The 14,764-nt window shown below is 56.5% G+C and overlaps 1 protein-coding gene across 2 annotated transcripts in view; it reads left to right on the top strand.

The window, feature by feature from the left end:
• The first annotated feature begins 12,832 nt into the window (after positions 1-12,832).
• Positions 12,833-14,764, top strand: part of Grm4 (glutamate metabotropic receptor 4) — an 88,645-nt gene continuing 86,713 nt past the window's right edge. Inside the window, exon 1 of one of the 2 annotated variants that reach the window (NM_022666.2) lies at positions 12,833-13,145. The gene's annotated coding sequence lies outside the window, so the exon portion shown is untranslated. The remainder of the gene's footprint in view (positions 13,146-14,764) is intronic. The other variant, XM_063278955.1, reaches the window with a different exon arrangement.

The raw sequence follows: 14,764 nt of genomic DNA, 5'->3' as shown, positions 1-14,764 counted from the left end.
ACACTCTGTCCATACACAAAACTGTCACAGAGCCCAGATTCAGGGACCCACTCAATCAGCTGGACGGCCAATCAGAGCTTCCCCGGGAGTCAAGGTGACTTGAGAGATGCTTGCCATATTCTCTATACATTGTTTTTTTTTAATCTTTTTAGATTTATTTTATTTTATTTATATGAGTACACTGTATACCAGAAGAGGGCATCAGATCCCATTACACATGGTTGTGAGCCACCATGTGGTTGTTGGAATTGAATTCAGGACCTCTGGGAGAGCAGTCAGTGCTCTTAACCACTGAGCCACCTCTCCAGCCCTCTCTATAAATTTATTACACAAACATATCATCATCAACATCTCATGTGCAGGGTATGCATTCATGCATCCCTTGGGGGAAACAACAGGCATATTTCTCTATCACTTTCTGCCTCATTTTTCCTGTTGTTTGAGACAGGGCTTCTTCATGTAGCCCTGGCTGTCCTGGAACTGACTCTGTAGACCGGGCTGGCCTCAGACTCAGAGGTCCGTCCGTCTGTCTCCTAAGTGTTAGGAATAACAGCTTTGTGCTTTATTCTTTATTTAAAGATTTATTTAAGTACACCGTAGCTGTCTTCAGACACACCAGAAGAGGGAATCCGATCCCATTACAGATGGTTGTGAGCCACTATGTGGTTGCTGGGATTTGAACTCAGGTCCTCTGGAAGAGCAGCCAGTGCTCTTAACCACGGAGCCACCTCTCCAGCCCTTGTGTGCTGCATCCTTAACACAGAATCTCTCACTGAACTGGGAACTGTTTTCCCAGCTGGGGTAGTATCCAGCAAACTGCAGTGAGCCACCCCATGCCTGTCACCAGCACTGGAATCCTGCTACCTTTCAGCTGTCTCCTCAGCCATATTGCTGAAAAGGTCGTTCATCCTGAAAGGTGTTTCAGTATTGTCCCTATGACTATTCGGGATCCAGCCTTGGGCTGGAGGGGGGCGCGGGGGGGCTCCGTGATCAAGAGTGACTTCTACGGCTGGCACAGTAGAAGGTGCCACATACCTTTAAACCCATCACTTGCAAGAGGCAGGCAGATCTCTGAGTCTGGGCTCATCCTGCTCTACATAGCGAGAAGCCATTCAAAAAGAGGGTGGCCGGAGTGGAAACTTAGGGGTTTCTTTGGAAAGTCAGTTGTGTCGGATGGCATTTTGCTGGGGCAAAACACATGAAGGGACGTTTCACCGAAGCAGCAAGCACGTGAAAGGACACATGATGAAGGATTCTTTGCTAATGACACACATGTATCGATCTACCTTACACTGCATAGTTGAGCTCCATCAGTCAGGACTCTATAGAGAGAAATACACCAAAAGTCTTCTGGGGGTGTGCTGCAGTCTCTTGCCGTTTCTTCGGAGTGGGCGGATTGGTCGAGTGATGTCAGCTGACACAGACCTGTGGAGTTTTCCCAAGACTTGTGCTGAGGCAAGACCAGTGGAGGGTGTATAAAAAGGACTCAATGGAGTGACAGAGGCTCGCCTTGGGTTTGCCTGCAGAGCTGGCTGTGCAATGCTTGTTAGTCTTGAGTCTTTGCTGATCTTCCCCATGCTGAGAGAGGCATAGCAGAGAACTTCTCCTGGCGTCCCCTTGGTCCCTCCTGCTGACTTGTGATGATTTGCCTGAGGCCTGGCTGTCTCTGCTAGGTCATGCCACCGCTGCTGCTATCCCGACATAACTGAACTGGACTGCTAGTGTGTCCGTGCAGTGATTGTGAGTGTATCGAGCTGCAGCTGCTGACCTATGAACTGAACTGCTGGTTTCCAGACAACACAGATGGGATTTGCTTTGTTCAGAGATTTGCTCTGAAGAACAATTTCTAAGCAAGTCCATTTCCTCGTATCCTTTCTTTCCCACTACCTCTGATAGGTGGTGGGCTAGAAAGGAGGTTAAAGTGTTTAAGAACCATCATTTAAAAATGCTTGGAAAAAATTAAAGTTTCAGGCGGTGGTGCTGAAGAGGTGGCTAAGTGGTTAGCGCACAGAGTGCTGTTGCACAGGACCTGGGTTCAATACCAGGCTCCCATGTGATGGCTTAAGACAGCCTGTATGTAACTCCAGTTCCAGGGAATCCAACACCAATCTTCTGGCTTCCAAGGGCACCTGGCTTGCATTTACTACACAGACAGACGTGCACACGAAACACCTACACACATTAAAACATGAAACTCAAGAGGGCTGGGGATGTGGCTTAACGGCCACGTGCCCGTGACACCTGCAAAGACTCAGGCTTGACCCCAGCAGCACACACAGAGAGCTGTCTTCTGCTCGAAGTCCGCATTTACTTGTCTGGTTACTGGGACAAAATACTCAGGGCTGCAGAGACACTCAGCTGCTAGGCCTGGCTCACTCACAACCAAGACAGAAGGTTCAGACAGAGGCAACTTCAGGGAAGAAGGGCTTGCTTGGCTCACAGTTGAAGGGGGTCATTCCACAGGGGCAGGAGGGCGGTGGCAGCAACGTGAGGCTCACACTGTAACTACAGTGAGGAGGCAGAGTCATGTGACCAGGACCTCCCAAGGGATGGCACCTCCTAATCTAACCTAATCTAGATGGTCCCTCACAGGCACACCCACAGGTTCGTCTCCTAGGTGATTCTGGATGTTGGCAAACTGATGTTAATATTAACTCTCATGAAGCCACATCTGGAACAGTGGCCTGAGGGGGACGCAGGCCAGGTCTGAGTGCTGCGTTCACTCCTTTACCTGAGAAGAATTCTCCTCACGTGAGATGTGACCACACGGTAAGCCCTGACTTGTCTGTTCTGCCCTGAGGTAGGCTGAGAGGACGGCTCCCTGATACTCCAGGTGTCCGCCTCAGTCAGACACAGAAGTACGGCCCTGATGTGGGAGGTGAGGACACGCTGAGACCTGGAACCCAGGGGCTCCCATCTTTGTTCTGTCTCCCCCTCTTTCTCCTCAGCTAGGCTCCCACTCTGTTACCCACGTTGTTCTCCAGCTCCTGGGCCTCAGCGTCTCCTCCATAGTCTCCCATCAGACTGACACTTCTCCATGCCTTCTTGTTGGGGTAACAAAATGCTGGATAGAAAAAATTTCCAGAGGAAAGGGTTGCCCAGATGGTGGCGCACACCTTTAATCCCAGCACTTGGGAGGTAGAGGCAGGCGGATCTCTGTGAGTTCAAAGCCAGCCTGGAGGGCTACACAGAGAAACCCTGTCTCGAATCTCCCCCCACCCCACACACACCAAGGGGAGAGAGCAATTAAGGAAGACATATTGAACCTATGGCTTTAGAGATGCACACTTGTACGCACAGAGGCACAAATGTCACACCTTTCTCGTGAATATCAGCCTGGGACTGACAGTGTCCAGGGGGCTGAGTTCTCTGCCACCTCTCCTGTCACCCTGCTGAGGAGGGGGCTACCTCACGACAACCCACCTTCCCTACACTGAGAGCACAGCTGTGTGCACTCGGTCTCTGCTCTGTGACCGACCTGGAGAACACACCCTGATCACAGCCCATTGCTGATGGAAACCGAGGCAGGAGTCAGCACAGAGACACGGAAGAGAAGTGCTGCTTGCTGTCCATGCCCAGAGAGTCACTGCAGGCTGCCTTTTCTTTTTAGACATGTCTCACGGGGGTAGCCCTGGCTGGCCTGGAGATCTTTGAGTTCCCTGTCTCTGCCTCCAGAGCGCTGGGATTGAACCTGCGCTTGCTATCATGCTATCATGCCTGGATCCAGCATACATCCTTTTTTGTGAAAGATTTATTTATTTATTATATATGAGTACACTGTCGCAGTCTTCAGACACACCAGAAGAGGGCATCAGATCCCATTACAGATGGCTGTGAGCCACCATATAGTTGCTAGGATTTGAACTCAGGATCTCTGGAAGAGCAGTCAGAGTCGGTGCTCTTAACCGCTGAGCCAATCTGGAGCACTTGCCCCAGGATGAAACTGTGGGCTGGGCCCTCAACATCAATCATTAATCAAGAGACTGTCGCCCCCGCCCCCACTCATCCTCCACCCCCACCCGCCTTTCCTACAGGCCAATCGAGTTTGCTTGTTTTCAAACGACTGCAACTTCTGATAAGTTTGCAAAAATGAAAATCACGAACCTTTTGCACAGATCTGAGTTCGGCTGGTTTGAGGTGAGAGTCTTCGTGGCTCGAATGTGTAGCAAGAGTGGGAAACCAGGATCTTGCCCCAGGAGGGGGACGGGGACTGGTAAAGGCTGAAGGTTGCAACTTTCTGCCGGTCCTTGCTGGCTTCCACACCTCGGCATCGCAGCCCACTCAAGAAACGGGGGACCCGGGGTTGGGGATTTAGCTCAGGGGTAGAGCGCTTGCCTAGCAAGCGCAAGGCCCTGGGGTTCAGTCCTCAGCTCCGAAAAAAAGAAAGAAAAAAAAAGAAGAAAAGAAAGAAAGAAAGAAAGAAAGAAACTGGGGACCCGCACGGGTCTCTTTCAAAGGGCGCATGTGGACTAGAAAAGGCTGTCGTCACTGCAGGTGAGTGGCTGCGCACGAATCTGAGGGCGGCGGCCCAGCTGGAAAATGGTCCTGAAATAGGCCCCCTGCCACCCCCGCTGCCTCCTCCCAGAATCTGTTCAGGTGAAAACAAGTTTCTGCATCCGGGCGTTTCCCCCTCCTCCGGCTCCTGCCAGCTCACACCTGAGCCCGGGTCCCACTCGGATGTGCGACTGCACTAGCGGCCGGCCAGCGCGTGCAGTGAGGGCGTTCGGCCACGGGGCGGCGCTGCAGGCCCGCGATGGGAGCGCACCCAGGCTCTGCTCGCCGGCTCCTGAGAGTCCTATTTGAGGGTGGTGATCCGTAGCCAAATGGAACTTCATCCTGCAGAGGACCCTTAGGATAATTCACATACGCTGCTACAGGCGCGGGGGAGGATTGGGGCTCTGCAAGGTCCCCCCACTCCACCCCAGGCCTCTTAATGTTCTTTGCCTTACAGTTGCTGCTTTTGGTTCATTTCTACACGTTCTGAAGTCTAAACCCACCGATCGTGTGCCCAGATAATGTTAGTTACACACTACAAGCCACAGAAATGGGGGAGGCATATAGCTCCTTCATCTTTGACAGGAGGACTAGGAACCTGTGTACCCTAAAATTCTCCACTTGGCCTTTGAAGGTTGGGAGGAATTGGGGGTAGAGAATGGGTCTGGACAGAGGGGGAACTAATGTTGCGCTGGAGGACTGTGGGGGTTTGGGAGTCTGTGGGCCCAACCTGAGCTGTGAAGCATTGATTCTCTTCAAAGAGGAGACTAAGGTCTGAGAGGGCAGGAAGAGACACAGGAGGGTTGACCTGAGGGCACTGTGACTGTGGCTTTGGTGAGGAATGTGTAGCTTTGAACCTTGTGGCACGTTAGCTCGGGGTGACCACGCCCACTTGTGTCCTGGACTGTGCTGTTTTGAGATAGGGTTTCCTTATGTAGCCCAGGCTGGCCTCAAACTAGGTGCTCCTGAGCCCTGAGCCCACAGATGTGTGCTAAATGGTGCTACCAGTCTCCTTGCTCTCTGTCCTCAGGGCCATGGGGTGTCTCTCCTCTCACCTGCTCTTAGGAGGAAGCCTGTGGCAGCCTGCTCCTGGGCAGTGTGGAGGGAGAGCGGCTACTTTGGAACGGCATCTTATCATATCAGGTGGGGATCCTGCCTTGGGGTCTCTGAGACTCCTGCACTATTCCCAGGGCGCTGGGTGGTCTGAGCACTGAGCGAAGCTGGCTTGGCTTCTCTGGGTCCAGTCACTTCTCTGAAGGAGGCTCAGAGGCAGGAGAGTTGTGGCTAGCTCAGGTGTGGGAAGCCAGGGATGAGCCAAGTGTGGTGTGGGAGGGAAGGCCCCGGTGCTCGACTTGGACCCCCTCATCAGGGTCTAGGGATCTGCACGCCACACTGGCCTAGTGACTTGGCTTCTAAGTGTCCCCATCTTACAGAGGGTCTTTACGTGGGTCCCCCCCCCCCCCGTTTCGGTTTGTTAGGGGAGTGGCTGACTCACGAGTCTTAGCAGTTCACAAACTTTCTCTTCCTACACCCACCCATCGAGGCACCTCACCCTGGGGGCAGCTCCTCTCCTCCTCAGCCTCGTTCCCACCTTCTCCTGCCTGTCCCCCTCTTTTTCCCATTGTGGGGGCCTCACACCCCGATCCATCTGGTGGAAAGTCTATTAATATTTCAGTTTGATGAATTAAAGATTCTTCCCTACCCTCCTTCTGAGGTCCCAGGAGGGAATTAAGAGCGCATCCGATCCAATCAAACGCCATTAGGATGCAGCCCACGAGGGTAGGAGCTGGTTGTATAAGCTTCTCTTCCCCAGCCTGCTTTGTCCTCTTTGGGGGTCTGCACAGGGGCGAGGTGGCTGAGAGGCAGCACCTGCAGGGCGGAGACAGGTAACCAGGGACTGGTGGGGACGGGGCTGTGTCCTTGCCGCTGTGACTTCTGCCCCCCTGCCAAGGCACAAGACCCCGCTACCCCTCCTACACTACCTCCATGGGTTTTTTGTTTTGTTTTGTTTTGTTTTGTTTTGTTTTGTTTTGGGTCAGTCCAGCCTTCGTGGTTTTGTGTGTTTTGTCTGGAGATAACCTCAGAGATGCCTTGGATCGATGGCCCTCTCTGGCCGATGGCAGGGGGTTGTCCTATGTTTCCTGTCCATCCTGGTCCCCTACAGGAAGGGAGCCTCTGTTAGATTGAGTTCCGAGGTCACTGTGCTGCGGCTCCCTAAACAGGCCAGGGCTTTGGTGTGGTGGGGGAGGCTGACAGAGGGGTACCCCGATCATCTGTTAGCTGGGCCGTGTGGCTTAAGGACAAAGGTCACCAGCCCCAGCCATGGTGGTCTCTTACTTCTGGTCCTTCCTTTTTGCCCCATGCAGGCCAGAATGAGTGGCAGGCCATCTTACGATTCACAGTTGATGGCCAGGCTGGGACATCACCAGTTAGGACAGCAGGTCTAGGAGATTGATGACAAGGCAGAAGCAGTATGTCCTGAGGTGTGGGCAGCAGACAGTGTGTGTGTGTGTGTGTGTGTGTGTGTGTGTGTGTGTGTGTGTGTGTGTGACCTGACATTGTTCCAGGTCTCCTCCCCTCTTCTTCCTGGCCCCTCTGGTAGGCCTGTGCATCAGTCCAACTAGGTGGCCGGATGGGGTCCTCTCTTGTGCCTGTCACCTGGCAGGCTCTTCCTGGTGCTCAGGGGCCCTGCCACTCAGCTGAAGGAGCTTCGGAGTGGCTGGCCACCAGGCTGAGGGCGGGAGGAGCTTTTAAATGTTAATTGTATTTTGACATCTGGGCCTGTGACATCCATCCTAACGACATTTGGCTCCCGGCTGACAGCCCCTGGACGTGTGGGGAGAGCGGGAGAGATGATAAGTAGTTTTAAATTGCAGAGTGGCAAAGAAGCCGGAAAAACCCTGAGTCTTGAGAAAAAAAAGAGACAGGGAAGGCGGAGGAGAGAGAAGAAACGAGCAGGATAGGAGGCAGCCTTTCCTGTCAGGGAAATCAGCCGCTCGCTGGTCGATGAGCACCAGCTGTACAAGCTGAGCACCAGTGTATGCGCTGAGCGCCAGCTGTATGCGCTGAGCACCAGTGTACGCGCTGAGCGCCAGCTGTATGCGCTGAGCACCAGTGTATGCGCTGAGCGCCAGCTGTACAAGCTGAGCACCAGTGTATGCGCTGAGCGCCAGCTGTATGCGCTGAGCACCAGTGTACGTGCTGAGCGCCAGCTGTATGCATTGAGCACCAGTGTATGTGCTGAGCGCCAACTGTATGTGCTGAGCACCAGCTTTATGCGCTGAGCACCAGTGTATGCGCTGAGCGCCAACTGTATGCGCTGAGCACCAGTGTATGCGCTGAGCGCCAGCTGTATGCATTGAGCACCAGTGTACGCGCTGAGCGCCAGCTGTATGCATTGAGCACCAGTGTACGCGCTGAGCGCCAGCTGTATGCGCTGAGTGCCAGCTGTATGCATTGAGCACCAGTGTACACGCTGAGTGCCAGTTGTATGTGCCGAGCGCCAGCTGTATGCATTGAGCACCAGTGTATGCGCTGAGCGCCAACTGTATGCGCTGAGCACCAGTGTATGTGCTGAGCGCCATCTGTATGCGCCGTGCATCCTCTCAGAGCTGAGACCTTTGGAAGATTCAGGTGTGTCCAACTATGCTACTTCCCTCACATCTGGATCTTTTGACTTTTAAACTTTTGCTTCTTTCAAGGCCCTTGTTCCAAAGCTTCCTGCTCCGGAGGTCTGACTGTCTTGGCAGTCCCCATTCCGAGACTTCCTGAGGTTCCAGGCAGCTGGCACTCCACAAATTAGCCTTCCTGGTCTTCGGGTGCATGGGACCACTTCCTGCTCTCTAGCTCAGGGGCAGGAGGGGTCTCTGTCTTCTCTAGGTATGGCCGTTGGAGCAGACAGTTTCCCAGCCTCCCCTGCTTTTCCTTCCTCTCTACTGGGAGACTGAGACTGACCAAGGAAATCGCTTTCTCAGACCTGGCAACTCTGGAGCAACAGTTTGGAAGTAATGTTGGCCTGGGAGTCCCCTTGCTCCCTTCCATCTCCCTGTCTGATGTTCCTCCTGCCCTGGCCCCCTGTGTGCAGTCTTCATGCTAGTGGCAAGAGGCAGAGAGAGACCCCCTGTCACTCCTGACCTCTTGACCCATATCCTCTTCCCATGCAGGGTGCCAAGGGGTTCCTGGGACACTGCTGAATGTACTCCACTCTGAATCCTCCTGTGGCCGGCACAGCACTGTGGTTCTGGGAGGCATGGCTTAGCTGAGTCATGCTTGACACCTCCCCTCACCTTGTGCTGCTTGCCAGTCAGGACAGATGGACAGTATGGATCCAGAGAGATAGGTAAGCCTTGTCCCTTCCTGTCCCTAAGACCGAGTGAGAAAATTTGCCAGAGTTTATGACCTTGAGACTTGGTTTCTGCACCTACACGAAAGGGCTGTGTGGGGCTCCCTAACCTGATCTTGCAACCCAAGCCAAGGTGACCTCTGACTCCCCGGGTGCCTGCATGGTGACTTGGCTCTCTGCATTCCCAGGGACAGCTGTGTTTAAATAGACATTTCTACCTGAATGGCTGGTCTAGGGGAAAACAGGATGGAAACCCTCGGGTGCAGAGGGTGAGGCAAGGCTGTGCCCTCTGCCACTTGTCAGATAGTCGAGTCTGTCTGTCCGTCCATTCTCCCAGGAGCCCATTCAAGCTCACCGTGACTTATTGTAATGACCCTGTAATGCAGGACTTTCAAAGACAATTGCGCTCTTCCATTAGATTCCTCTGAATGCAGAAGTCACAGGACAGCTTTGCAGCTCCAACTGGAGTGGCTAGCACAGTGGACAAACTCTTTTTTCTTTTGAGGGAGGTCAAGATACAAGCATGAAGAAAGAGTTGGGGACAGGCCAGCTAGAATACTCAGTGGACAAAGGTGCTTTCTACCAAGACTGAGCCCTACCGTCTGATCAGGACCCAACCATGGGAGGAGAACTGACTTCCCCTGACTGCTGCACACAGAGTGTTACCCATATGATTTACAGATATTAAAAGAATCACTTTTAGGTATATTTTGTGTATACATAGCTACCCAGGAGGCTAGAAGAGGGTGTCAGATCCCCTGTGACTCAAGCTCCAGTTGTGTGGCATTGTGTGGGTCTCTGGAAGAGCAGTCGGTTCTCTTAAGCGCTGAACCATCTCTCCAACCCCTTAAAATACATTTTTTAAAAAAAGAGCCATGAGCTGGGTGTGGTGGCACAGGACTTTAATCCTGGTACTGGGGAGGGAGACAGAGGCAGGCAGATCTCAGAGTTTGAGGCCAGCCTAGTTGGTTGGCACGAGGTCCTAGGTTCAAATCCCAGTACTGCAAAATCCAGCTGAAAACATCAGGCGTCGTGCTGGGGATGGGGCGCAGTTAGTAGAGCATTGGCTTAGCATGCATCAGACCTGGGTTCATCCCCGGTGCTGCACAAACACCAGTGAATGCTTGCAACACCACTACTCAGGAGCTGGAGACAGAAGGTCAGGAGTTCAATGCCATTTCTGTCTCAAAACCAAAATGAGATAGTGGGAATGGATACAGTACTCAGGTGACTGGGCCAGGAGAATTGCTATGAGCTCAAGGATAGCCTGGGCTCCATAGTAGGACACTCTCCTTAAAACACCAAACCCAGGGACAGTTGGTGAGATGGCTTAGTGGGTAAGGGGCTTGGCACCGAACTTGCCACCCTGAGTCGCTGAGAACCAACCCCTGTCAGCTGATCACCAGACGTCTGTCAGTGTGCAGAGGTATGACTGCACCCCACAATCACAGGTACAGACGGATAGACACATACACAAATATATTAAAAAAGAAAAAAAAAAACCCAAAACCACAAAATACAAGCTCACTCGAAGAAGGATATGCTGCAGCAGGAGGGAGTTAAGTCAGATCTCAGGAACAACTTCCAGGGCACAGTCCTGGGCCTGCAAGGCAGAGCTGGGCACCCTTCCTCAGCATACAGAGGACTCGGTCCCTGGAACCTCCTTTACCAGAGGGTAGCCTCCTGGAAAGGGTCCTTGTGGCTTTCCCTTCTCCTCAGACGGTGTTGGAAGGAGGCTTTACTCACTCTGGAATCTTGAGATGCACCTTGGCCCAACCTAGTCTGACAGATGGAGAACCCCATGCTCACAAAGGTTGGGGACCCCATATTCTGGGCTCCCGTGGTCTGGGGTGTCATGGCTACCTGACAGAACTAGGCCTCTGCTTGGGACCTACAGGCTCTCAGGCCTAGCCACAGGCTCAGCATCTGTTGGCAACAGTTTCTTTTTTTAATCACTGAAAAACACAGCCTTCAGAAAGGCAGCTGCTGGGGGGTGGGGGATGAGTAAGGCCAGAGTAGAGTCGCTACTGAGGGGCAGGGGTAGGGAGTGCCGGATGTGGTCGTTTTGGCTCTCAATAAACCATGGCCTGTGTAATTTTCAGCCCCATCTATCCGACCAACCAGAGGATGCTGGGAATTATGTTCTGTATGGGAAGTGCCGTGGCTCCCACTTACAGGAGCCCAGAACGGCAGCCCAATTCCATTATGAGGACCTAGGGGCTGGACAGCTAGCGGTGGAGCCACAGTGTGGATATGGCCCTGTCTCTGTCCCCTCAGCGCTGTGAGTGGGGCTGGCCCGTGGTGTCCGTTACACAGGACAAAGCACAGGTGAACGGAACAGCCCGCACACTCCCGTCCGAAACCGCAGGCTGACTTGGTAAAGGACGACATGTCTATGGGTCATTACATGTGACAGCAGCGAGAGTACACAGTTTGCCAACGGATATTCATTCATCAAACACTTCTAAGCTCACTGTGGTCCAGGCACCGTGCCAGGCACTCCGTGAAAGACCGTCAACAGTCGCCGCGCTGGCCTTCATGGTCTGGAGAGCTGGCGATGGGGGCCTGGTGGGGACCAGGGAGAGAAGCAGACGGAGATAGCGCATAGCGCAGTCCTTGCTATCTCCCCCCAGCCCCCCCCCCCACTCTCCCAAGCATTCCTCTAGAGTCTTTGGAAATCAGGGGGTGGGTCTAGCGACCAGGATGGCTGAGTGTCTCAGGCCTGGGCACAGTGAACACCAGGTGGCACTCTACGCCCTGGACCGTTCCCCAGCTGTTATCAGCCACCCTCTCCCCTGTTTCCCCGGCACTGTAGCATCTCCCTAGGACGAGGCTGGCTACTCCTCGGGGTTCCCAGGGAAGCCGCTTCTGCAGTGTGGGCCTGTTTACAGCTCTAAAAGGATTGCGTGGTCTGCCCCTGCCTTCCTCATGGCCTGCCTCGAAGGCGCCCTTCCGGGATCACCAAAGTCCACGCGAGGGGAAGGGGACAGCTAGCTGCCAAGCTCTTGGGCTGAGGAACTCTTCTTGGGGCTAGTTCCAGGCCACCTGTTACATTGTATTCAGTGGGTCCTAAGGGGGAATTGCTCCCCTAGTTTGGGGGACGCGGGGAGTTAGAGCTTCAGGGTAAGTGCGCTCTTCCCCACAGACCGTGAGACCTGGGGCAGGTGGATTCGCCTTTCGGGGCCTCAGTTTCCTTCCTCTGCAAGCTTGCGACAGAAGTGTGCGAATGAGTATGCCGCAGGGGGGCACACGCCACGTGTGTGCGCGGCTCTGAGAAGCGGCCCCGCGGGTGGGGGGCTCTAGTGACGCACCGGGTGGGTACAGCTCGCCCCTAAGGGTCCCCGAGCTCTGCTGTACTTTGCAGGGTATGCGACGGGAAGCTGGGTTCCCTGACCCTCGACTTGTGGGGGTGAGGAAGGGTCTCCGCCACGTCTTTGGGGTGCCCGGGTTAGTGAGCTGGCGCGCGCACGGGGCTGATGGGGAGGTGTAAGAGGGGAGGGTTCCCGAAGCGGGCGACAACAGGGTGCGGAGGGAGCGGGAGCCGCCAGCAGGGAGGGCGTGGAGGGGTGGCGAGTCCCAGCTTCCGGAGGTGGAGGTGCGGGTGTGTGGGGGTGGACCCGGGCTCTCGCTCTTTAAAAGGCCGGCGGAAGCGTGGCGCGCTCGCCCCGCACTCGCGGCGCAAACTTGCGGGCTGGGCTCGCGCGTGCGGTGCGGCAGGGCGGTGGGCGCCGGGAGCCGTGCGGCCCCCTCGGCCCTCGGCCCGCGCTCCCGGCGCTCGCGCCCCTCCCGCGCCGCTCGGCTCCCCGTGCCAGGCTCGCACGCTCTCATTTTCTCCCCGCCGCTGTCTCAGCCTCTGCCGCCGCCGCCGCCGCCGCCGCCGCCGCCGTCAGGTGCCTGCACCCCGGCCGGCTGCGCTCGCTCCCCAGCCCCGAGCCTCGGCGCACGCAGCGCCCCGCACCGCCTCGCCCGCGCTCTCGGGCTCCGCGGCGGCGGCGGCGGCGGCGGCGGCGGCAGCAGCAGCAGCATCAGCAGCACGGGCACCGTGGCGGCCGCTCCCAGCTCCAGCTTCCCGGGAGCAGCCGCCGAGCGCCGCTCGCTGCTCCGAGACTCCGGCCGCTTGGCCGCCAGCTCCTCCCCGCCGCGCCCGGGACCGCCGGCGGCTCGGCGCCCCGCTTGGTCCGCAGCGTCAGCGCCGCCCGCCGCGGCCCGGGCTCCCGGCAGTGCGAGCAGCTAAGGGCTGGCCGCCGCCTCCCTGAGCTCCCCCGGCGCAGCCGACCCCTGGTCGCGGCGTTCACCTCGCCGATGCGCGGTGAGTTGTGGCCCGAGGGGTACGGGCGGAGGGGACGATGCCCTCCGGCCTCCGGGAGCGCGGGCTGCGGCAGGGACCCCGGCGTTTGAGGAGGTGGCCTCCGTGAGCTCCCTAGTTCCGGGAGGAGGGCGCAGGACTCGAGGAAAGAGGCTTCCCACCGGGCTGGGGTCGCCCCTCCGCTGCCCCCTCGGGGATGGGGCACTGCTGTCTGCGGGTCTGGGGGAAAGTGGGATGGGGGCTCTGACGGTGCTGCACTGATGACAGGTGGAGTTGGCCCCGATGGGGACGGTGACACCCGCGCGCCCCCTCTGCGGAGAGGCTAGGCTGTGGGGGCGCGGATCGTGGTGTGAGCCTTTGCCCCGTGGTCCTCGGCCAGAGGGCAACGCCAGCTCCGCGTTGAGGCTCCCTGCTCTGAGAACCGCGTCCAGCCGGGGCACCACCTTCGCCACTGGCTGGAGCCGAAGCGCCTCCCGCCCGCAGCCGCCGCCGTGGTTTGCGGTGGCGCTGCAGGTCTGGGGTCTCTCTGCAGCCCCGGGACCGGAGGTCAGGCTTTCTCTGGACACTTGGGACCATACCCTCTCTGAAACCCTGGTGAACTGAGCGTCTCTAAGGGCTCTATGTGAGCACGCGTGTGGCGGGGGAGGTCCCTGCTCTCGGGTCGGTTCCCGGAGCCCGCGGGCAACCGTGTCCCCTCCCCGCGCGGGGGCGGGGCCGAGGTGGAGGCCTGACTGTGCGCTGCGCCCCCGCACCCCGCACCCGGCGCTGCGTGGCTGTTTGTGCTGAGCTGGGGCAGCGGCACAGCGGCGGGGAGTCCTGAGCCCAAAGGACGAGCGCCCTCTGCCCCTTAGGCCCTGAGCGACAGACACTATCCGACGATCCTTTCTGCAGGGGGTATCTGGTTTCTTCTCCTTGCTCTCCTAGCTGTCCCTGCCCCCAGCTAGGGGGAAACTGGCTTTTGGGGACACCCTTTGAACTGGCTTTCAGGGCTAGGGTGCCACAAGCCACATGTGTGGCAGTGTGATGCCACCCTTGCTGTGAGTCTGGCTGGAGGTGTGTGTGTGTGTGTGTGTGTGTGTGTTCGCTCTTACAACCCAGCCACCCCCCTCTGCTCTGGATTCTGGATGGGACTTAGGGCAGGCAGAGAGGGGCCAGGACTCTGAGGGTGACCCTGCTGAGCACCTCCGGTTGCTAGAGCGACTCTCACGCTCAGCCTAGCACCCAAGCAGCCCCGGGTAGACGTCTTCCCTTCACATGCCAGCTCCCTACCTCTCGGATGGTTTGGTCTTGGCCTTCTTTCCCCTGGGCTCAGTTCCCTGCACACGGGAGGAGGTGGCAGCCCTTTGGTGAAGAGCTGAGAACTTGGGAAGTTTCCTCAGCTGCTCCTGTGGAAGCTCAGAGACGGTCACGGGAGTTGCGGGGGACCATCACACAGGGCCATTGCAGGCCCTGGGCAGGCGGCAGCGCGCTGTGGGTGTTAGTTCTGAGGAGAAGATTGCTTCCTGGAGGAGCCCTCAGCCTTGGTCAGATTCTTGTCTTTGGTGGGATCTTTGGGCTCTGTGCCCCTGAGTCTCTGCTCAGCCCTGAGCTGCACGCCTGCCCTTCCAGAGAATACTGTTCTC

This window comes from Rattus norvegicus, chromosome 20, assembly GCF_036323735.1.
Source record: "Rattus norvegicus strain BN/NHsdMcwi chromosome 20, GRCr8, whole genome shotgun sequence".
In the NCBI taxonomy this organism is placed as follows: Eukaryota; Metazoa; Chordata; class Mammalia; order Rodentia; family Muridae; genus Rattus; species Rattus norvegicus.
The sequence above is the reverse complement of the archived record's forward strand: the minus strand, read 5'-3'. Positions and strand labels throughout refer to the sequence as shown.